The sequence below is a fragment of the Macaca thibetana genome, chromosome 9 (assembly GCF_024542745.1).
Source record: "Macaca thibetana thibetana isolate TM-01 chromosome 9, ASM2454274v1, whole genome shotgun sequence".
Taxonomy (NCBI): Eukaryota; Metazoa; Chordata; class Mammalia; order Primates; family Cercopithecidae; genus Macaca; species Macaca thibetana.
The window spans coordinates 30,780,420-30,803,630 of NC_065586.1; the positions used below are offsets into that span (position 1 = coordinate 30,780,420).

General features: G+C 40.6%; 1 protein-coding gene across 6 annotated transcripts in view; it reads right to left on the reverse strand.

The window, feature by feature from the left end:
• ZNF438 (zinc finger protein 438) overlaps positions 1-21,350 on the reverse strand; it is a 178,904-nt gene extending 157,554 nt beyond the window's left edge. For 3 of the 6 annotated variants that reach the window (XM_050805632.1, XM_050805627.1, XM_050805629.1), the window contains exon 1: positions 20,774-20,841. The gene's annotated coding sequence lies outside the window, so the exon portion shown is untranslated. Of the gene's footprint in view, positions 1-20,769; positions 20,874-21,112 lie in introns of those variants that run through there. The other 3 variants (XM_050805630.1, XM_050805628.1, XM_050805626.1) reach the window with 3 other exon arrangements.
• Between the last annotated feature and the right edge of the window lie 1,861 nt (positions 21,351-23,211).

A 23,211-nucleotide genomic window follows, 5' to 3' on the forward strand; every position in this document is an offset into this window, starting at 1 on the left:
TCTAACCTTTTCCATCAAAGCAGTCCTAATTCAGAGCTGAGGGATCTAATCAACCCCAGAAGACTAAAGGCATCACCATAAGTGTCCCAGGCAAACTTTAAATGTCTTTATCTTATTTTTTTCCTTAAAAACTGTACACAAATATTACATTCTAAACTCTAATACATCTATTTCCTCTTGGTGTAAAACATTTAATATGTTTAATTAGGGTCAACAACAAAGTTGTTGGCTAGACACAATGGCTCATGCCTGTGTTTCTAACACTTTGGGAGACTGAGAAGGGAGGACAGCTTGAGGCCAGGAGTTTTAGATTAGCCTGGGCAACATAGCAAGACCCTGTCTCTAGAAAAAAAAAATTAAAAATTAGCCAGACACAGTAGTGCACATCTGTAGTTCTAGGTACTTACTTGCATGGCTGAGGTAGGAGGATCACTTGTGCCCAGGAGTTCAAGGCTGCAGTGAGCTATTATTGCACCACTGCACCCCAGCCTGGGTAACGAAATGAGATCCTGTTTTTTAAAAAAAAAAAAAAAAAAAAAAAGATTTTGTTGAGAAGGATAGACAGAACTTATGGTGTGTAATTAGAACTATGTTAATTTTTACTATAAAAATGTAGTAGATTAAATAATAGCAAGTGAGGAAAACTAACACTCAGGAAGATGCAGCATGCATGCCTCATGGTTCTGAGTGCCTTCTGCACACCACTTCGTATTGCACGTACCACTGTCAGGCAAGCCAGGTCCCTGAGGATTAAGAAGGCACAGGCTGAGCAGGGAGAGCATGGCCTGGGGTGATCCCAGGGATGAGCTGCTGCAAAAGAGCAACAGTTCAACCTGGGGCTTTCCCACACTGTGAGCTGGCAGGCTAAAGGTTCTCAGAAGGCGTCTCAAAGTTGCTTTGGAGGTCAGAGGACAACTGCAAGTGGGCAGAGCACTGCACTCCTGACCCCCCTTTCACTCAGTTTCCCCTGGCTGACACACGGGGCTTCCATCAAAGTTTTCTGCAGACTGAAGTATGAAGTCAGACTGTGAATAAAAGGTCTGAAAACCTAGATCTAGAGGAAGTCTTGGCCAGGAAGACAACCATGTACATCAGATATGAAAGACAAGGTGAGGACAAAATGGGAGAATAAATAATGGAGCTGGAGGGGAAGAGAGTCAAAAACAGGAAAGGGTGTGGTATAAGCCAAGGGTCAGGGTCAGGCGTTCGTCCACAGAAAAGAATGTCTATTGTGGAGTGGGTGTGTCTGCTTAAAGGAATAGCAACAAGATTCTCATCCAGAAGCACTCAACTGCTGAAATCTCAAATTCTCATATGTTACATGTGGACCACCATCTCTCGTCCTTCTACCCCTCTGGATTACTTAATTGCCCACGGCCAATCAACTCTCCAAAAAGCAGTCAGTGTGAGCCTTCCGAAAAGTACTTCTCTGACTCAAACCTTTCAATGGCTTTTCATGACCCTTGAATAGAATTCTAGGTGCTTACAGTGGCCCTAATGTATCATGGCCCTAATTTATTACCACTGTCCTCCTCCTCACTCATGCTCCCCAGTGCCACGGCTGTTCCTCATACAAGCCTCTGTCAGAGCTTTGCACATATATGTGCTATTTCCTTGTCCTGGAATGCTCTCAGACATCTGCATTGCTGTGTCCCTGATGACATTCATGTCTTTGCTCAAAGGTCACTTCTCAGAGCCTCTTCCCTGATTTCATTTTCTTTTCGACATTATCTTACCATCTGGAATTATACATACAAGTATATATATATGTTTATACATATAATATATGTTAATCATCTACCTCCCCATTGGAATTAAGCTCTACAAGGGCAGATTTTGTTTTGATCACTGTTTTGATCTAGGGGGCCATAGCACCTAGAACAGTGTCTAGAAGATAAATGCTCAATACACATTTATTGAAGGAATGACTGCATACACCAACTCTGTCCTTAAATATGTTACGCTCGGTCTTTCCCCATTTCACTCTCTATCTTTCTTAATCCATTAACCATCCTCTAAGCTTCACTTCTTATCCGTTGTAACCCAGAATCTGATCTCCCAGAAACAGGGACACTCTTCCCCACAATGCCAGAAAGGAGGTAAGAATGTGTGTGTGGTTACTGGTCAGTGAGGGTGAAGGAAACAGAGGGAGTCTGACCTAATAACCCCTGACTCCCTGGCCTAAATTCTCAACTGTCTTACTGGCTTGTCCTTCCACATACACTCCCTAAACCAATCTAAGAGTCTACTTCTTTAATCCCATACCTGGTCTAGACAGCACTCTCACAAAAATCCCCAACCACAGAAGCTGGGAATTCCACAAATACACGGCTTCCCACCTCAGCAGACCCTTCTCACTGCTGCCATCAATCCTCTCTTAGGCTCTCTCACATCCCACAGATTCAATCCCAAACGTCCACCACTTTCAAGCTTCCTACTCCCCCTTCACTCAGAAAATGACATCACCTCCACACAAACAAAAGAGGGGTTATTAGGTCAGACTCCCTCAGTTTCCTCCACCCTCACTGACCAACAACCACACTCACATTCTTCCCTCCTTCCTGGCCCTGTGGAGGAAGGTGCCAGGAAGATGTAGGAAAGAAACTTCCTGCTCAAAGCAAATCTGCAACTTCAGGTATCCACCTCCTTAGGGCTCTGATGCCATCATTTATCCACTTCCCCCTCCACATTTTCTCTCTCTCCTTCTCTTCTTTTACCCCGCTGCACATAAATGCTTACATTTCTCCCATCATTTGGTTCATTAAAAAAAATGAACCAAACTAATATACATCCCCAGACTTTATGTCTCTCTTGCCACTTCCTATTTGCCTCTTTTCCTTCACAGCCAAGCCTTGAAAAAAGAGTTTAAACTGTTTTTACTGTCTCCCCTACCCCACATCATTTCCTACTTAACCCTCTGCAATCTGGACTGCAAACACAAAACTGCTCTTCCCAAAGCACAGATGACTTCTTAAATGAAAATTTACTCAAAGTGTATCAATTTAATAATGATATCCTTGATCTTAAAATGCCCGTCTCTTGGCTTCAGCAACATTATTCTTTCTTAGTGTCCTTTCCACTTTTTTGGCCCCTTCTTTGCAGTCCAGTTTGCTATACTGACTGTGTGATCTGGGGAAAAAAACAAAAAACAAAAAACCTCTAATCATGTCATGTCACAGTTAGGAACATGGGCTTTGTCTCTGTCTGAGCTACCACAACAACAGAAATTTAACTGGGTGGCTTAAACAACAGAAATGTATTCTCTCACAGCTCTGTAGACTGAGAAGTCCAAGATCAGGGTGCCAGCATGGTCACTTTCTGATAAGGGCCACTCTGGGCTGGCAGACAGCCACCTTACACTGTGTCCTCATATGGCAGCAGAAGAGCAAGAGTAAGCTCTCCGGTGTCTCTTCTTTTAAGGGCACTATTCCCATCATGAGGGCCCCACCCTCAGGCCCTCATCTAAACCTAATTATCTACCAAAGGCCCCATCTCTAATTACTATCAACATTGAGGATTAGGGCTTCCACATGAGTTTGGTGGCGATACAATTCAGTCCATAGCATGCTCTGTGGCAAATAAAGCCTAGCAAGAATCTACACTTTACCATTAATCAGCTGCGTGACGACGGCGAAGGTACCCAACCTCCCAGTGGCTCACTTGCCTTATCTACAAAACATGAGCAACAGTATTTACCTCATAAATCTGTTGTAAGGATCAAATAAGATAAACCCTTAAAACAGTGCCTGCATGCAGTAAACATGCAATAAATATTAGTCATTGTTCTTACTGTTATAATTATATATAAATGTGTGTGTGTGTGTGTGTGTGTGTGTGTGTGTGTGTGTGTATATATATATATTTTTTTTATTTTTAGGGACAGAGTCTGACTCTGTCACCCAGGCTAGGGTACAGTGGTGTGATCATAACTCCAACTCCTGAGCTGAAGCCATCCCCCCACTTCAGCCTCCTGAGTAGCAGAGACTACAGGCATATGCCACCATGCTCAGTTAATTAAAAGAAAAATTTTTTTGTAGATACAAAGTCTTGCTATGTTACCCAGATTAGTCTTGAACACCTGGGTTCAAGCAATCCTCCCACCTCAGCTTTCCAAAGTGCTGAGATTACAGGCGTGAGCTACCATACCCAGTCTGTTACTGTTATTGATCTTGTCATTCTCATAGCTGTCTTTATTAAAATCATCATTGCTGATTGCCTTTGTTATTACTATCAATATTGTTTCTGTCATTATTACCAGTGATAAAATAAAATTATTCCAGCTCGAGTTCTATGTAAGATAATTTAACAAATAAATAATTTTTACAAGAATACAGCATTATGGCCGGACGTGGTGGCTCACGCCTGTCATCCCAGCACTTTGGGAGGCTGAGGCAGGCAGATCACCTGAGATCAGGAGTTCAAGACCAGCCTGGCCAACATGGTGAAACCCCATCTCTACTAAAAATACAAAAATCAGCCAGGTGTAGTGGTGTGTGCCTGTAATCCCAGCTACTCGGGAGTCTTAGACAGGAGGATAGCTTGAACCTGGGAGGCTGAGGTTGCAGTGAGCTGAGATCATGCCACTGCACTCCAGCCTGGGCAGCAGAGTGAGACTGTCTCAAAAAAAAAAAAAAAAAAAAAAAAAAAAAAAAAAAAAAAACCAGCATTATTTATAGAAGGAAAACCTGAAAGCAATCTAAATGCCAATATACTATCAACTTCGGCTGCAATAATGACATACCATGACTGGGACTTCCTCACAGTTCTGGAGGCTGCAGTCTAAGATCATGGCGCTGGCACTGTCAGATTCTGATGAGAGCCCTCTTCCTTGCTAGCAGATGGCCATACTCTTACCGTGTCTTCACATAAGTGAAAAGAGAGCTCTGGTATCTCTTCCTCTCCTTATAGGGGCACCAGTTCTATCTGATCAGGGCTCCATTCTTACTACCTTTCTTAACCTTAATCACCTCCTTAAAGGCCACTTCTCCAATACTGTCATGTGGAAGGTTAGGGCCTCAACATATGAATTTTGAGGGGACATAACTAGTCCACAGTGACCAATAATAACAAAATGTTAAGTACAGTAAAACTGAGTGTTATACAATAATAACCAGGCAATATAAGAACTCTAAAGCAAGAAAGAAAATAGGTATCACATGAAAATATCAGGATATAAAATTTTAATATAAATATGTAAAGCATATACTTATGAAAATAAAAAGAAATATAGCATAATTATAACAGGGGTGATGTTAAAGTAAGAGCTTTCTTTCTAAACTGTTGGTATAATTAGACAATCTGAAAAATAAATTTTCATAGAAAGAATACATAAATGAAAAGCTTCAACTGAAAAAAATCAAGAATAATTTCCAATCTAACATTCTATATTTGTTTCCTGCTTACAACATTGCCATCTGTATTAACTAGGATATAAGCTAAACTCCTGTAATAAGACCAATATAGTGGCTCAGATAAAAAAAGAATTTATTTCTCTCTCATGTTACAGTCAAGAGGCAGACAAGTGGTCAAGGGAAGGTAAGTAGCTTTGCTCCATAACGTCATCCAGAGACTAAGATTCCTCCTGTCTTCTCTTACCACTCCTTGGGGCACTGCCCTCAGATGCATGATTGAAGCTAACTCACCAATGCTTCATTTATGGGGATGGGAGGGAAAAGAATATGACTAACAAGCCACTTTTTTAATACAAATATGCTTTTAAAAGTAGCATATGTCACTTCCACTCTCATCCCTCTGGTCAAAACTTAGAAATGTGGCTTCATCTGGCTACAAGGAGCGTTAAGAAATACAATTTCTATGTAGGGGTTATGTGCCTAGCTAAATACGTATCAAAGGTAGGACAGCATCCTTCTTCCCACTCTGGAATAGTCATTTCCTTTCTAAAGGGATAACTTGAAGTCTCATCCAGTTATTGGATTTAGCTTAAAGTTTAGGTCTCTAGGCAATACACAGCCCTCTTCAACCCATGCACATCCATGTAGCTCCTTCCTAGTGCAGTGGCCCACAAACTAACAAAAGAGTATGACCTCTGCTCTCCACCACCACCATTACACCCAAAATACAACTGTGGAATACAAATGAGATTAATGCAATTAAGTCTCCCATTCTGAAAATAAAAGAATAGCAAACACCTATTTTTATCAAAGATGAAATACTTCTAGAAAGGAATTGCAAAGTATCTCTGCTCTAGCAAGAAGGCAAGTCCCTTGGTTCATTTCAGATTCTATTCTCTGAGGGGAAGACCCTTGTCCAGGTGTCTTGGCAGTCTTAGCTTTGCCTTTGGAAGATTTTTTTTCCTTTCCATTATCACTTCTGGTCATACATGAAGCAGACTTGGAAGAGTACATGCTCCAAGAGGACAGCAAAGATCTAATAGCCTAGTTACTGCTGGTGCACATTTGGGACCAAGGGTTGCTTTAGGTGACAAACAATATCAAACCATCAGAGGCTTTTGCAAGCCAAACTTATGGGATCTTTGGCAACATAATCTCCTAAAAATTTCAAAAGGTCTGTTTGCCTCAGTCAGTTCCACAAGAAAGTAGTAACCACAACTAAGGATTTAATCTGGTCATAGATATTAAGCTTGTCAACTCTCTTGTTTTGTGACACAGCCATTCCTCCCTCTCTTCAATCCTCTCTTGATTGAAGGTTAGCTACCTTGAGATTATCTGATTCACATCAGGAGGCTTATACTACTCCAACCCACTGACATCAGGACAGGCCATGTGACTTGAGATATCCCTTCTGACCTGATTTCAGGCTTAGCCATTTGACTTGCTTTGGCCGATAAAATATGAACAAAAGTAACACGTGCCACTTCTAAGACACTGGTTCTGCCATATCTCTTTTGCCTGTCACAAGAAAGGCAATGTCCCAAACAGGCTTATTCCTTTGGCTTAAACACTAGAGTAACAAAGTATGTGGAACACAGCCACAACTAACATGTCATGAGTAAGAAATAAACCTTTGTTGTTGTAGGGAACTGAGATTTTGTATTTATAACTGAAGCTTTTACATAGTTGAAATGACTGGTTGAGGTGGAAAAGCAAATCCTTAATTTGAACCTTGCCTGGACTGTCTGCCACTGTCAGGCCAAGAAAATCTAACAGGAGATTCCTGAGAATGACTATCTTACCTCTTGCTGTTTGGCATAGAGAAGCAATTTTTTCCAACACTGCAGTGCCCCATATTACTGGCCTCTCAGTCAATTCAGACCACAGGCCATTGGCAGAGAGAACCTCCTTTAGCTATATAACTAAAAACTATATACTCCCTTTCAACTCTAATTGCAAACTGGCTAATTGTTCTCTCATTTGACGCTCTCTTGTAGTTACTGGCAAGGACTAATCAACTCATATTAGCAGTCTGATTCTTTCTAACTACCTCCCTGGAGGTACAAACTGGGTAGACAAATTGACTCTCCTCCAAGTTATTAAAGATGACAGTCTCACTGAACATTTTGCCACCACGTAATAAGGGTCACCAGTTTTCTAGCCTATAACACGTTTTCTACTGTCTGTCGACCAACCACTTAACCAGTGCTATACATTTCAGCTTTTTAATTCTGGAACACCATTTCGGGTGCCAATTTTTGTACTATACAGGCTATGGGCTAAGCTGCTGTAATAAAGTGATGCCAAAAACCAGTGGCTAAAACAAGAAAGAAGTTTATTCTCTTCCTTGAAACAAGAGACAGATAGGCAGATGGTCAGGGAGAAGATGGAGAGTAGTCATTGGTTCTGCTCTCCAAGGTCATTCACGACCCAGGCAGAGGGATCTTTAGGTTCAAGGTAACTGTTGCCATTCTAGCTGCTGCAGCTTTCAGTTAGGGAGAAAGGGAGTGAGGTGGGCAGACGAAGTTCAGGACAAGCACCTTATATTTACAAAGATAACTCAGAATTTTCACATATCACTTGTGTTCTTATCTAACTGGCCCAAACCTAATCACTAAGCCATACTTATTGGCAGGAGGAGTTTAAAAACAGTCTCTATGTGCATAGCCATGTATCTGGCTAAACCAACAGGGTTCTGGTAGTAAAAGAAAGGAGAAATTAGATATTGGAGCAGAATTAGCAGTCTTTGCCACACTCTCATACAATCTATTCTCCATAGTCATCAGTTTCTTTAAAGGCATGGTTCAGACAATGGCACCCTCTGTTCCAAACGCTCCAGGGGCTTCCTATTTCACTTAGCATAAAAACCAAAGTCCTCACAATGACCAACAAGTCTTCACACAATGTGCCCCTTCATTGCCTCTCTAACCTCATCTCCTAATATTCTTCCCATAAAATAAATACCAAATGTATTAAAAACCAATGTATAAAACTGTAATGCTAATGAAAGAAAAAGTTAAATAACATATTTGCAACCTTGGGATGATGAAAGATTTATTCAAGATCTCAAAAGCATAAACATAGACAAATTTTGATGGCATCAACTTTGATGAATTGGACACCACAGACAAAATTAGAAGATAGGCAAAAGACTGGAAGAATATGTTTGCAACATCTAACAAAGGCAAGGGATTAAAATCCAGTGTATGCCAAGAACTGTTGCAAAAACAACAACCAAAAGATAGAAAGTGCAAATGAAAATCTGACAAAAAGGCAGAGGCAGACAATTCACAGAAACTGAATTTAAGTTTGCCAGATAATATACAGGATGCCCCACTGAATCTGAATTTCAGATAAATTATTATTGTTTTTTGTAGAAGTATGTCCTGCATATCGCATGGCCCACACTTACACTAAAAAATTATTTGTTGCTTACCTGAAATTCAAACTTAACAAGGTATCTGTATTTTTATTTGCTAAATTTGGAACTGTAAGTGAAATCCATACAAGTGAATGAAGAGAATCTCACTCTCACTCACTAGTAATTAAAAAAATGCAAATTAAAATTTGAGCTACCATTTTACCCATTATACTAGCAAAAACTAGAAAATAAGTCTTTTATTGAAGAACATGTAACTCTTTTTTTTCATTTTACTACAAAAGATAACCAAACCTAGGATTCTTTATCATATCACTAGGCAAATAAGAGCCCAACTCTTCACTGCATGTACACAGAGAAAAACACATTTCAAATCCATTTATTTCATACTGCAGATAACAAGAATAATCCCAGTAACCATATTCAGGAATCAATTTTTTCCTAAGAATTTTAAGTACATATTTAGTGTGAACCTAAAATAATCAAAAGGGTCAGACTGTAGTTTCAAGTTTATTCAAGCACAAAGGTTGAGGACTGCAGCCAGGGACAAAACTTCCAAGTTGCCTAGCTGAGTGCTCCAGAAAACAAAAGAGAGTCTCAAGTTTTTAAAGAAACAAAGGACGAATCAGGAGAGGGGGCAATTACAAAAGCTGTTCATCAGAAATTCTCATTGGTTTACAAAAATAACATTGCTTGGTGATTGGGTATATGTTGTTGAACTACAGCATACATGGCATTTTATGGGTACTTGGCGTCAGTTAGTCTGGAGCCCCAATAGCAAGCAGCTTGAAGGGGTCATTATTTAGCTCTATGGGGAATGAGATGTACTGCTGTTACATTTTAAATGCCTTTCTGGGCCTGAAAATTTAAAGGGGCTTGCATTCCCAGATAAAAAGGTTTTTCTTATTTCTCCTTAGTATAAATTTGTAAAGTTTTTAACTGTTAAAGACAACAATGTCTCAATATCTTTTAGTAGTTAAACAACAGCTCTGTCAAAAACAATATTACTTATTGTTCATAATGTCAATGTCATATAAGTAATTTTATAATATATTAACTATAGTATTAATTTTCACACTAGGCTAAGATTAACCTCTTAAGGTTGACTATCATACAGTTCAGAAATTTGGTCTGTCAACAGAGACAAGAATCAGACTTTACATTTTTAAAGAGTTTTCCCATAAAAATATCTAAATCACAAACATAGTTTTAACAGTGGATTATTCCTACCTGGAAGGCAGGAATGAAGGTATGACACAAAACCTGTAGATTAAGGAAGGAAATAGAGGCTGCATATAAAAACAACAGGAACATTTTTTTTTTTTTTTTTTTGAGACAGGGTCTCAGTCTGTCACCCAGGCTGGAGTGTAGTGGCGTGATCTCAGCTTACAACAGCACCCATTTTTTAACATGTTATGAGCTTATTACATATGTAAATACAGACAGCACTTAGGGCATTTAAAAATAAAACTTCAATACAAAAAAGAAATTACACCAAAAACTCATTCTGACTTCTATAACTTCTAAGATAATGAATGCCCTAAATTTATTTTAACATCTCCATAGGAAAATAATAATTTAAAATATTACTGTGAAAGATCAATTTAGAAAAAGTTTTGTCACAGAGTAAATAGTTATAGATAGTACAGCAGTTCTTTATTTCATTCTGAAAAAGAAAAATACTCTAAATAAGTGTTAAACAACTGAAATATTGGGTTGGTGCAAACATTAATTGCAGGTTTTGCATTGCTGGAATTTGCCATTTGATATTGGAATACATTTTTAAAATAAATGTGGCTATGTTACATATCATTTTAATGGACATTTCTCACTTTATGTTTTTGTTCCTAATGATTTATTACTTGCTGTTTATGTTTATTTTAGACTATGGAAATGATGTAGACAAATAGCGAATTCCAGTGATTTTCTTATTCGGGATCAAAATGGTTCATAAAGCAGCAGAGACAACTTACAACAACAACGCATTTGGCCCAGGAACTACTAACAAAAGTACAATGCAGTGGTGGTTCAAGAAGTTTTGCAAAGGAGACTGAAAATGAGGAACATCATTGCCGGCCATCAGAAGTTGACAACGACCAATTGAGAGCAATCATTGAAGTTGATCGTCTTACAGCTACGTGAAAAGTTGCCGAAGAACTCAATGTTGACCATTCTATGGTCGTTTGGCATTTGGAGCAAATTGGAAAGTTGAAAAAGCTGGATAAGTGGGTGTCTCAGGACCTGAGGGAAAATGTTTTTAAATCGTCATTTTGAAGTGCCATCTCATCTTATACTACACAACCAATAACGAACCATTTCTCAATCGGATTGTGATGTGTGACAAAAAGTGGATTTTATACAACTGGCGACGACCAGCTCAGTGCCTGGACCTAGAAGAAGCTCCAAATCACTTCCCAAAACCAAACTTGCACCAAAAAAAGGTCAGAGTCACTGTTTGGTGGTCTGCTGCCAGCCTGATCCACTACAGCTTTCTTCTTTTTTTTTTTTTTTTTTTTTTTTTTGAGACGGAGTCTCACTCTGTCACCCAGACTAGAGTGCAGTGGTGCGATCTCAACTCACTGCAACCTCTACCTCCCAGGTTCAAGCGATTCTCCTGCCTCAGTTCTCAATTAGCTGGAACTATGGGTGTATGCCACCATGCCTGGCTAATTTTGTATTTTTAGTAGAGATGGGGTTTTGCAATGTTGGCCAGGCTGGTCTCAAACTCCTGAACTCAGGTGAGCCACCCACCTCGGCCTCCCAAAGTGCTGGGGTTACAGATGTGGGCCATCACACCCGGCCCACTACAGCTTTCGGAATCCTGGTGAAACCATCACATCTGAGAAGTACACTCAGCAAATCAATGAGATGCACTGAAAAGTGCAACACCTGCAGCCAGCGTTGGTCAACAGAAAGGGCCCAATTCTTCATGACAATGCCCAACCGCACGACACACAACTAACGCTTCGAAAGCTGAATGAATTGAGCTATGAAGTTTGCCTCATCTGCCATATTCACCTGACCTCTTGTCAACTACCACTTCTTCAAGCCTCTCGACAACTATTTGAAAGGAAAATGCTTCCAAAACCAGCAGGTTTTTGGAAAGCAGAAAACGCTTTCCAAATCCCAAAGCATGAATTGTTAAGCTATGGGAATGAACAAACTTATTTCTCATTGGCAAAAATATGTTGATTATAATGCTTCCTATTCTGATTAATAAAGATGTGTCTGAGCCTACTTATGATTTAAAATTCATGGTCCTAAACCGCAATTACTTTTGCACCAACCTAATACTTTATATAAATGGTACTATGATATAATAATTATAGTGACATGATTTGCAAATACTAAAATATTTTGCTTGCCTTGTTCTGTAAAATATATGCAATATAATCATTAATCCTTCATAATGTTGATAAGAATAATTTCCAAGTAACTTTCAAAAAGTAATCACTTCTAGATGTATCTCTAATAACAGCAAAAACAACACACTTCTAGATCTATAATTGGCATCTATCAAGACTAATTTTGGCAGGCACATAATACAACACACTCCCAACAGAGAAAAAAAAATAGACATAAAAGCAACACAGCTTTCACCATAATTTTTAAAGCATTAATATATTTCCACAAATAATATATTACCTTTTGAACTATATATAAAAATAATCCTTGAGGCAGCCTGGGTTCCAAATATACTATCCTGAAATTGATAGAAAACAAGTGATAGTTGTACATCCAATTTTCTTTTAAGTTTCAGAAGAAAAGGAAAATCAAAAGTATGTTATATTAGCGCCATGGCTAACATTAACATGTTTGACATAAAAAGTACGTATTCTTCAACTTCAAGAAAGGAAAAGATTGTTCTTTGGCTCTAGTCGTGAGCTGGAAACAAGTAACCACAAAACCAGTTTTAACTCTACCCCAATCAATCCTTAAAGTCTACTCAACATTTCCACGTAAGTACTTTGTCAACAAAGTAAGCCAATCAGCAACTGCCCGCTTCAGTACCTTTGCTCCTCAAAGCCCGTCAGTCTCTAAACTCTAACTTTAAAGCTGGCTAATCCTTAAATTTTTGCACTTTTCAAAATCAGCCAATCTCAAACACTGTGCTTCCTCAAAACCCTATATAAAAACATCTCTGCGTGTTTAAAGGACCATGTTCTGCAAGCATGGTTCTCCCCTACTCAGCAAGTACGGTTTACCAAAACTCAGATAAGTTTCTAGTTAAGTCAAATTAGAATAGGCTTACAAACAATGAATTACCAATGATTCAAGTGGCAACATAAGTATCAAGAGAACTAAAATTAAGTTAGGCAAAGACTTTGTGAATTTATCCAGAAATTGTCAGATTTATTTATTGGAGAATATCTGAAGACACAGAACAGCTCAGTGGAAACAGCCAAACTACATTATGAGTTGGGTGACACTGAATAGGTTATTTAGTATCTCGAAACCAGTTTCCTTTTCTATGAAATGAGAGTAATAACTCTATTTCACAGTACTGTCAAGAAGATTAAATGGGATAACAATAACTGATAACTTTAAAAGATTGCTAGGTATACAGTTCCAGATTTGCTTTCATCACTAACTTGCTAACACATATGGAAAGTCATTTAACCTAAGTCTGTTTCTTCATTGGTCTAATAGTGAGGATAATACACGCCCTACACATTTTATGGACTGTTCGTAACAATCAAAAATGAAAATCAATGTGAAAAGGATTTTGATAGATATAAACCATGAAACTCCGAGATAGCTAATTTAACATATACAACAATAAAGGGAATTCACACTAGGAAACCTGTTACAATCCAGGATTATATAAAGTCCAGATTAAGTTAATTTTAGTAAGAAATATATTCATAGCCAAAACAAATGTAAAAACACTAGACACACTGGCAACCAAAAAAATTCAAGGCTACTATTATTAGATTCAAGAATTATTTCCCATTCAGTAAAAGAACCAAATTAGCTCAGCTATCCAACAGACTAAAAGCAGTACAACACAATCCTTTGTCCAAGTCAGGCATTTGCCACTTAAACCTACCACCTCCATTTCTAAAGTATTAAAAAAAAATAAAAAACATAAAAAAAAAAGAAGAACGGAAGGAAGGAGGGAGGAAGGGAGGGAGGGAAGGGAGAAAAGATATTACAGGATTTCTCAACATCAGGAGTACTGACATTTTGAACTGGATAATTTTCTGTTGTTGAGAAGTTGTCTCGTACATTGTAGGACATTCAGTGACATGCTATAATGGCCTCAATCCACTAGATGCAAGGAGTAATGCCCCTACACACAAATGTGACAACCAAAAATGTTTTCTAGACATTGCCAAATGTCCCCAGAGTGTGTTGGAAAGTAGAAAATCATTCTGAGTTCAGATTCATCACAGTATCATCTTCCAGTATTTATTTCACACTGATTGGTGGCTTGCAATGCAAATTGAAATTAACAGCTTTGCAATTTAAGAACCGAATAAGCAAATACTCCCTGTAGAATGGTAACAACTTGAAGAATAATAGCTACGTAGTTATGGTTAAATTATTCCTTTCATCAACATACTGGTTTTGCTTAACATTCCCTAAGAATTTTCTTCTGGGTGTTTTGGGGTTAAAACTTGGTTAACCTGTCACTAAAGCTTAGTCTCCACCTAGACTTACTAATTATTAGCCATTAGTGTTATGTGTTAAAATCAAACGTAAAGATTTTAATTTCTTTTCTTTTTTTTTTTTTTGAGATGGAGTCTCGCTCTGTCGCCCAGGCTGGAGTGCAGTGGCTGGATCTCGGCTCACTGCAAGCTCCGCCTCCTGGGTTTACGCCATTCTCCTGCCTCAGCCTCCCAAGTAGCTGGGACTACAGGCACCCGCCACCTCGCCCAGCTAGTTTTTTTTCTTCTGTATTTTTTAGTAGAGACGGGGTTTCACCGTGTTAGCCAGGATAGTCTCGATCTCCTGACCTCGTGATTCGCAAGCAACCAAATGTGACATGAAGCAAAACTAAGTGCTACTTATATAAATTATTTAAATATATTCAAACATTTACAGTGTAAAGTACACAAACAAGCATCCAGCTACTACTGCAAATATATACGAGTTGAAGATAATAATGCAAAAAAAAAAAAGTGACTGCAAGTAGAATTTTGACAAAAACAAAAAATGGGGAAAGGAGTCCCTATTTAATACATGGTGCTGGGAAAACTGGCTAGCCATATGTAGAAAGCTGAAACTGGATCCCTTCCTTACACCTTATACCAAAATTAATTCAAGATGGATTAAAGACTTAAATGTTAGACCTAAAACCATAAAAACCCTAGAAGAAAACCTAGACAAGACCATTCAGGACACAGGCATGGGCAAGGACTTCATGACTAAAACAACAAAAGCAATGGCAACAAAAGCCAAAATTGACAAATGGGATCTAATTAAACTAAAGAGCTTCTGCCCAGCAAAAGAAACTACCATCAGAGTGAACAGGCAACCTACAGAATGGGAGAAAGTTTTTACAATCTACCCATCTGACAAAGGGCTAATATCCAGAATCTACAAAGAACTTAAACAAATTTACAAGAAAAAATCAAACGACCCCATCAAAAAGTGGGCAAAGGATATGAACAGACACTTCTCAAAAGAAGACATTTATGCAGCCAACAGACACATGAAAAAATGCTCATCATCACTGGCCATCAGAGAAATGCAAATCAAAACCACAATGAGATACCATCTCGCACCAGTTAGAATGGCGATCATTAAAAAGTCAAGAAACAACAGGTGCTGGGGAGGATGTAGAGAAACAGGAACACTTTTACACTGTTGGTGGGACTGTAAACTAGTTCAACCATTGTGGAAAACAGTGTGGCGATTCCTCAAGGATCTAGAACCAGAAATACCATTTGACCCAGCCATCCCATTACTAGGTATATACTCAAAGGATTATAAATCATGCTGCTCTAAAGACACATGCACATGTATGTTTATTGCGGCACTATTCACAATAGCAAAGACTTGGAACCAACCCAAATGTCCATCAATGATAGAGTGGATTAAGAAAATGTGGCACATATACACCATGGAATACTATGCAGCCATAAAAAAGGATGAGTTCATGTCCTTTGTAGGGACATAGATGAAGCTAGAAAATATGATTCTGAGCAAACTATTGCAAGGACAGAAAACCAAACATCGCATGTTCTCACTCATAGGTGGGAACTGAACAATGAGAACACTTGGACACAGGGTGGGGAACATCACACACCGTGGCCCATGGTGGGGTAGGGGGAGGGCGAAGGGATAGCATTAGGAGATATACCTAATGTAAATGACGAATTAATGGGTACATTTCACCAACATGGCACATGTATACATATGTAACAAACCTGCATGTTGTGCACATGTACTCTAGAACTTAAAGTATAATTTAAAAAATAAATAAATTTAATTCAAAAAATTATTTAAATGCTCAGTATGTACTATCACTGGGCTAGACACACTGTTTTCAACAACAAACAATCTTCATATATATAAAATTACTCATAAAATAGTTTAAAATTTGTGCAAATGTAAATTTTAAAAGGAATCTGACTTACTATCTAGGATGTTATATTTCACATGGTCAGTGTTAGAAACAGAGGCTCCTGTTTTCAGGTAGAACTTACCATCATTCGCCTCTGCTGGGAGCTACCTGACACAATTAAATAACCATCAACCTGCCCTCACTGAGCCTGAACTTAAAAGTCAGTATCGCCTGAGCATCAGTAGGCTATTGACTATGCAATTTTACTTTATACCATATATGGGTATCTGATGTTCCTGGGAAACTAACTGCAAATGTAGTATAAATAAAGACTAATCATTTCAACTCCATTAAATGTAGGGAAGCTACAAGAGCAGATTTAAAATGTTGTGAACTGCAAAATCAGACGGCACCCCTCTACATTTATGTTAGTAGAGGGCTCCTGTTTAGGAGTAATCATAGATTGGGTTATTTAGATACTTTCCCAATGAAAGCTTAAAACAAAATATAATTTTATATACTTAAAAAAATTCTGAAATTAACCATAAAATCTATAGCAGTGCAATTTTATACAATCCTTAAATGGTTTAAATTTGAAATACTCATGTTAGGAAGTAATAAAATTGTGACAACTGTTGAGGTTATGGTATGCCGTGAAAGATCTACAGGAACAAGACACATCTTTTTTTGTTTGTATTGTTCTAGTCTCCATGTTCTACAATGTTCCAGCTATACGAGATGTAATCTGCAATTCCACCTATGACATACATCACCAGATCCCCTTTCTATGACCAAAAAAAAAAAAAAAAAAAAAAAAATACATGTCAATGTTAGAGATGGTCAGCAGAGAAATTCAAACTTATTCCAATATGTGGAACTTTGGCATGATACACTTAAACTGGTGGAAACCTGCCTGAATACCTCACCCAGCCCCTCCATCACCCTCTATTATGCAAGCTGCAACATTTCAAGCCAACTCCCTTATTTCTCTGGTGAGCCCTGTCAACACTGAGGTAATAGAACTGAAAAAACTCATCACTTCACAAGGATAGTCAAATATCAGAATTTATTTCATTTGGTAAAAATTCTATCATTGCCAAATAAAACTAATATAAATATGGTAAAATATGCATGATTTTGAGTAATTCTTTTGTTGAAAAGGACTCTTGGGGAGCCTCAACTTCATCCTGCAACAGCTTAGGCATTCTTCTGCCCCTTTGCCCTTTTCATGCCCCATCTCACAAGTCATGGAAGCTGAGGAGGGGAGGGTGCAGAAAACCAGAATGAACTAATCAGCATGTATTTATGGATTTAGTCTACTCTAATCTTATTCCCACAGGTTTTTCCTCATACTCTGCTCCTCTAGGTAAAGAACTGTTTTATTCATCTCTGAACTTCCAACACCTAACCAAATGCCCAGCATATAAAGTCATCCCTAACATCTACTGCACAGCAGGCACTGGATTAGGGACTAGAGATAGAGAAGTTAAAGAGATAGACCTTGCCCCTATGGAACCTACAGTGGCAGAATGGGCAGGGGAATACCAGATACTGGCTGCATGAACCCAGTCAGGTACATAATGAAAGACCAGTTAGCACAGTCCCACTGCCTATAATCTTTCTCCCACAGCCAACCAAAGCTTAGATGAAAAATAAAAGCAGGCTTTCTCTTCAGAAAAATAAATGGGTATCTGCAACCCTGACCTTCCCCTGAGTTCCAAATTCACAGGCATGCATACTCAACATGTCCACTCGGAGGTGGTTACAGGGATTCAATGCATGGACTCCAAAGCCACACTGCTTAGGTTTGAATCCGAGCTACATCACTCACAATCTGGGTGACTTCAGACAAGTCACTTATAACCTCTTTTTGCCTCTATTTTCTCATGTGTAAAATGGGGACAATAATGGTTGCTTGCACATATAATTCTTATGATGATTAAATGAATTAATATAGGTAAAAGTAGTTAAAACCCTGCCTGGGACTCGGTTTACACTTACATAGTACTTACTATTTTCACTAGCACTGTTGTTATGACTACGTCTAACAGGCATTTAGAACTTGTGCAAAACTAAATTTGTAATTTTCCTCAGTAAACAGCACCACTATACTTCCAGTTGTTCCAGGCTAACCCTAAGAAATCACCACTTCTCCCTTTTCCTCAAATTCCACATCAGCTCATCCCGTCCGCTCTACCTTCAAAACGCATCATCAGTTCTACCGCCGACCATCATCTCCACAACCACCTACCCCAGCCCAAACCACCATCATCTCACCCGCAGGGCACAGCAGCTTTCCCCCATTTTCACTCCACCCCACCCACTCTAATCTACAGTTAATTCTCCATATAATAAAACTTAAATCAGACACCAGTCCCTTGATGCAAACCTTCCAGTGGTTTTCCACCACAGTTAGAATAACACCTTTACTTCACCACAGCCTACAAGGGACCCCACGGCCTGCCTTGGCCCTTGACCATCATTGGCCACCACTTTCCCCATTCCCTGCTGTACTCTAAACACTCTCGCTGTGTCTGGGCCACCTCAGAGCATTGTCCTGTGCTGTTCCTGCTGTGAGGCCAAAACTACAGTAACCTGGAGCCTGGACTCTGACGTCAGACCACCCACGTTCAAATAGTCTCTACAGCGTTTTAGCTGTGCAACCTTTGGCAAATTCTTAACCTTTCTGTGTGTCAGTTGCCTCATCTATGAAATGGAGATATTAGATTATACCATGAGACTTGTAAAACTCTAATTTAGTGTTCACAATAGTGCCTTACATATGGTAAGCTCTACATTTTTTAAGTGTTCATTGCTATTATTATTCCTCTCTGAAACCTTCTAACCTCAGGCTTTTTCCCTCACACTTCAATTGATTCAACTGTCCCTGCATTTGAATGGCTCTTCCTGACGGATCCTACCAAAAACAACTTTCCCTGTTCCCCCACTGTCCTCCTCTCTTCTTCCTCCCCTTCACTGCACTTAGGACTATCTGAAATTACATTATGCACGTATTGTTCGTTTATTTCCCACTGCAACATGAGCCCTGCTAGGCTGGAGGCTGTCTTCTTTACTGCTCTATTTCTAGAGATTTCTGACTCACATCTCATCCAGGCTAGGCGACCAATGCAAATCTCCTAATAACAATAGCACACTTAGAAAGCCTTTCATTTACACACTCGTGATCTCATTCGATCCTGGAAAAACCAGCAGCAGATATACCATCAGCTCTCATTTTAGATAAGAAAAACACAGTTCCAAGTTTGGGTGACTTGTCCTTGGATGCGAAGCTAGTTAACGAATAGAACAAAAAGTAGAAGCCCTGCTTTCTGATTCAAAGGCTCCTCCCACCCGGATGAAAGGATATCACACTCCTGAAACGAATTTACAGAAATGTGAACTCTCGAGCTCCTGTATAAATACACCCTGAAGTGTGCACAGTATTCTTCCCTTCAAAGTTCCTGACAAATACTAGTCCCGGAGTTTGAGAGGCATTATAGTCTAGAAACAACTAATCGATAATGTACTACCCCTTGACCAAAATATTCAAGCAGTCGGATACGATGATTGGATATTCTCATTCTTTTAATTTTTTACAGCAATCCTTAAAACTCAGTGAGTCTATGTTGTGTATAATGTGCTAGTTCCAGCATACTGAAAGCTTCCTCTGCAAAACCCAGACAACGGGGGCATTGTAATTGTCAAGAGTACCATGCTAACGATACCTGTTATTTCTTGGGATCCTCATTCTATCAAGTTTAGTGACAACAGTTCATATCACCCAACAGGCTGCAGTGTGGTATAGGAGCAGATGGATGGAAGGTTGTCGGGGGTAGGCAAAATAGTGAAAAACTTCCCCGTCTACAAGATTCCTGGTCAAATGGCCAGCGGCTACCACATTCCTCAGAATAACCAAGTGTCTGTGTATAAGCTTTCTCCTAGCAAATTTACACACTTGTGTTATCTCACGTGTTCCTAGTGCTGTGGGAACGACCATTAGGGAGGCCAGAGGCTGCTGTACCTCCATTTTACACAAAAAGAAAACTAAGGCAGCAAGTGGTTATCTTATAAATGTGTCCACGACGACTTGGTCACTTGCGAGATCCCAATGGCCAGGACATAGGATTCCTAGTCTCTGAGAGGAATCCTCCATCCCCGACTTCACGTGTCAAACTCCAGGGCTGAGAGGGAGAAGAGGAATCTAAGTCCCTTTATCACAGAAGAAAAAAAGGTACTCTCCATTTGGACTTTCCGCCCCTTCTAAGGCCTCGCTCCCAGGCTCGGGGACGCTCCCCGCCCCAGGGGAAAAGGTGCTAGCCCTGCCCCACAGGGCGCGGCCTCGCCTCCCGCACCCCAGATCCCTCCCGCCCAGCAGGGCGCGCTGCCACTCTGAGCAGGCACCTGTCCCTTCGTCACAATCGGCGGCTACCCAAGGAACTGACGCCCCTACAGCCACCACCACCGCCGGGGCTGCCAGCTGCCAGCGGGCCCCGCAAGCCCAAGGAGCTGCAGGAATCCTCGTAAACTTACAGTTTTCCTACAGCGTGCGCGTCACGGCGGGGTGACGTCACGGGCCCAGCGTTCGGGGAGGTCAGGCCAGCCGGCGTGGGCCACTGGGCCCCCAGGCTCCGCCCTCGCCCCGCCCACGGCGCTGCGGCGGGAGACACGCCCCCGAGCTCCACGCCCCCGACCTCCACGCACCGCCTCGTCGCGGACACCGCGCGCGGGCGCAGAAGGCCTCAGAACCCGCATGCCAGTGGGCTTCTCCGGCCGGGGCGCCTGCGGCGGCCTCTCCTCTACCAAAGCCTCACTCAAAGCCCGAAGCCGGGGTTAGCGTAGGAGGAGGGGCCGAAAAAAGGGGACGGAGACCTTCAGAAATACTGTAAACAAGCTGTCGCCCTGGGGGCTGGAGTAGGACGCCTGGGTTGTGAGGTAGTTTTTCCACAGACATTGCCCGCCTTCCTCACGTGTTCGTTAAAAGTTCTCCACGTGTGGAAACAGCCATTTGCTCTCCATCAGGTGCAGGCCGTTCCTCAGCCCTGAGAAGACAGCTCTCCCAGGGGTCTTCGCTCCGCCCCGGCTCGACGCGGCTCCCGGTAGACTCCGCCCAGACCCCGCCCATCTCTTGACTCGGCCCCGCCCACGCCTGGTTAGGCCCTGCCCCCTGGGTCCCGCCCTTCCGGCTCCGGCTCGTGGCTCCCGCGGGCCCCCACCTACCCCTCCTGCCCTGGTGCCGCCTCCAGCCCAGCCCGTTCCTTGCAGATTTCAGCTTCTGCCTGGCCTGCCGGATTTCCCGTTTCGGCTGGGTGAAGCTACTGACGGGTTGCTGTTCACCTCCATTAAGTTTAACAAACGGTGATCCGGATAAACATGTTCACTTCTTCGCCAGGACAAACTTTCCAGCCCCCCCATCCAGTCATCTCACGATACCTTCCCGTGTCCACGCCCCACTCTCTGCTCCCCACTTTTTTGTTTGTTTGAGACGAGTGTTTCTGTCTCCCAGGCTGGAGTGCAGTGGCGCGATCTCGACTCATTGCACCCTCCGCCTCCCGGGTTCAAGCGATTCTCCTGCCTCAGCCTCCTGGGTAGCTGGGATTACAGGCGCGCGCCACCGCAGCCGGCTAATTTTTTTTTTTTTTTTTTTTTTGAGACGGGGTCTCGCTTTGTTGCCCAGGCTGGAGCGCAGTGGCGCGATCTTGGCTCAGTGCCAGCTCCGTCTCCCGGGTTCACTCCATTCACCTGCCCCAGCCTCCTGAGTAGCTGAGACTACAGGCGCCCGCCACCACACCCGGCTTATTTTTTGTTTTTTTAGTAAAGACAGGGTTTCACCGTGTTAGCCAGGATGGTCTCCATTTCTTGACCTCGTGATCCGCCCGCCTCGGCCTCCCGAAGTGCTGGGATTACAGGTGTGAGCCACCGCGCCCGGCCTCTTTGCTCTTTTATGCCCTCAGAAACAGAGTTCTGGTTAAAGAAGGGGGCTCAATAGACGGAAAAAATGAAGGCTCAAAGAACTGACAACAAAATATTAACATTTGGCTTCTGAAATTCTTACACTCTCATAAGCAGAAAAAACAAATGCTATGGTAAAAAAGTGGCTCACACAAATCTGTCTTGGGGAAAAAAAAAAAAAAAAGAATGAGAAAAACAGGCTTCGGAATAAATAGACCCAAAGGAGGAAGTATTGAAAATGGCAAGATTCACTTTTGTAAACTTATTTGGAACCACGGCAGATGGCCAGGGCAGGGATTTTGCAAGGCAGCTCCAGTTGTAAGTAAAACCTGAAACAATGGTTTGTTTACACTCTCATTGAAAACGCTGTCGTATTTTTATAGGAAAGAGTGATGACGGGAATATTGGGTTTTAATTCGAGATCTGAGCTGGTTAAAAATAAAAACGTTTATTGTTCCAGAAAAATCTACGTGTTTTTAAATGTTCTGATTTGAAAAAATATTTGTATATTTTATCTGAATATTAAATAGTTTTAATCATTATCAAATGATGTAAGAGGAATTTGTAAAGGCTGTACATAATTGTAACAATGTTTTTCTGTAGAGCAGAGGTATAGAAAAATTAACGTTTTTTAAAGTTCTGCATATTTTTAAAACAGTGATATTTATGTTTTTCCTTGCAAAACAATTTTGAGAAACCTTTAAATTGTTAATTTCATAGTTTACATGCTTACAAAATGTTTTTTATATATCATTTCTAAAAATCGTAATTTTTTTGAGTTGCTAGGTATACCTTATGGGAGTATTTCACAGGTACATGTCTTCTGTTATTTTTTGGAGTGGAAATAGGTAAGAAGCATACACCAAATGTATTAAATGTTTTTCCTATAGAATACTTTTCCCTCTGAAAGATGGCATTGTAGAATATAGTCTTCTCATCGTATTGTTCAATATACTTTCTCTTGAAATCCCAGGTATTTAAAAAAAAAAAAAAAAAAAAAAAAAAAAACGTTGTTTTGC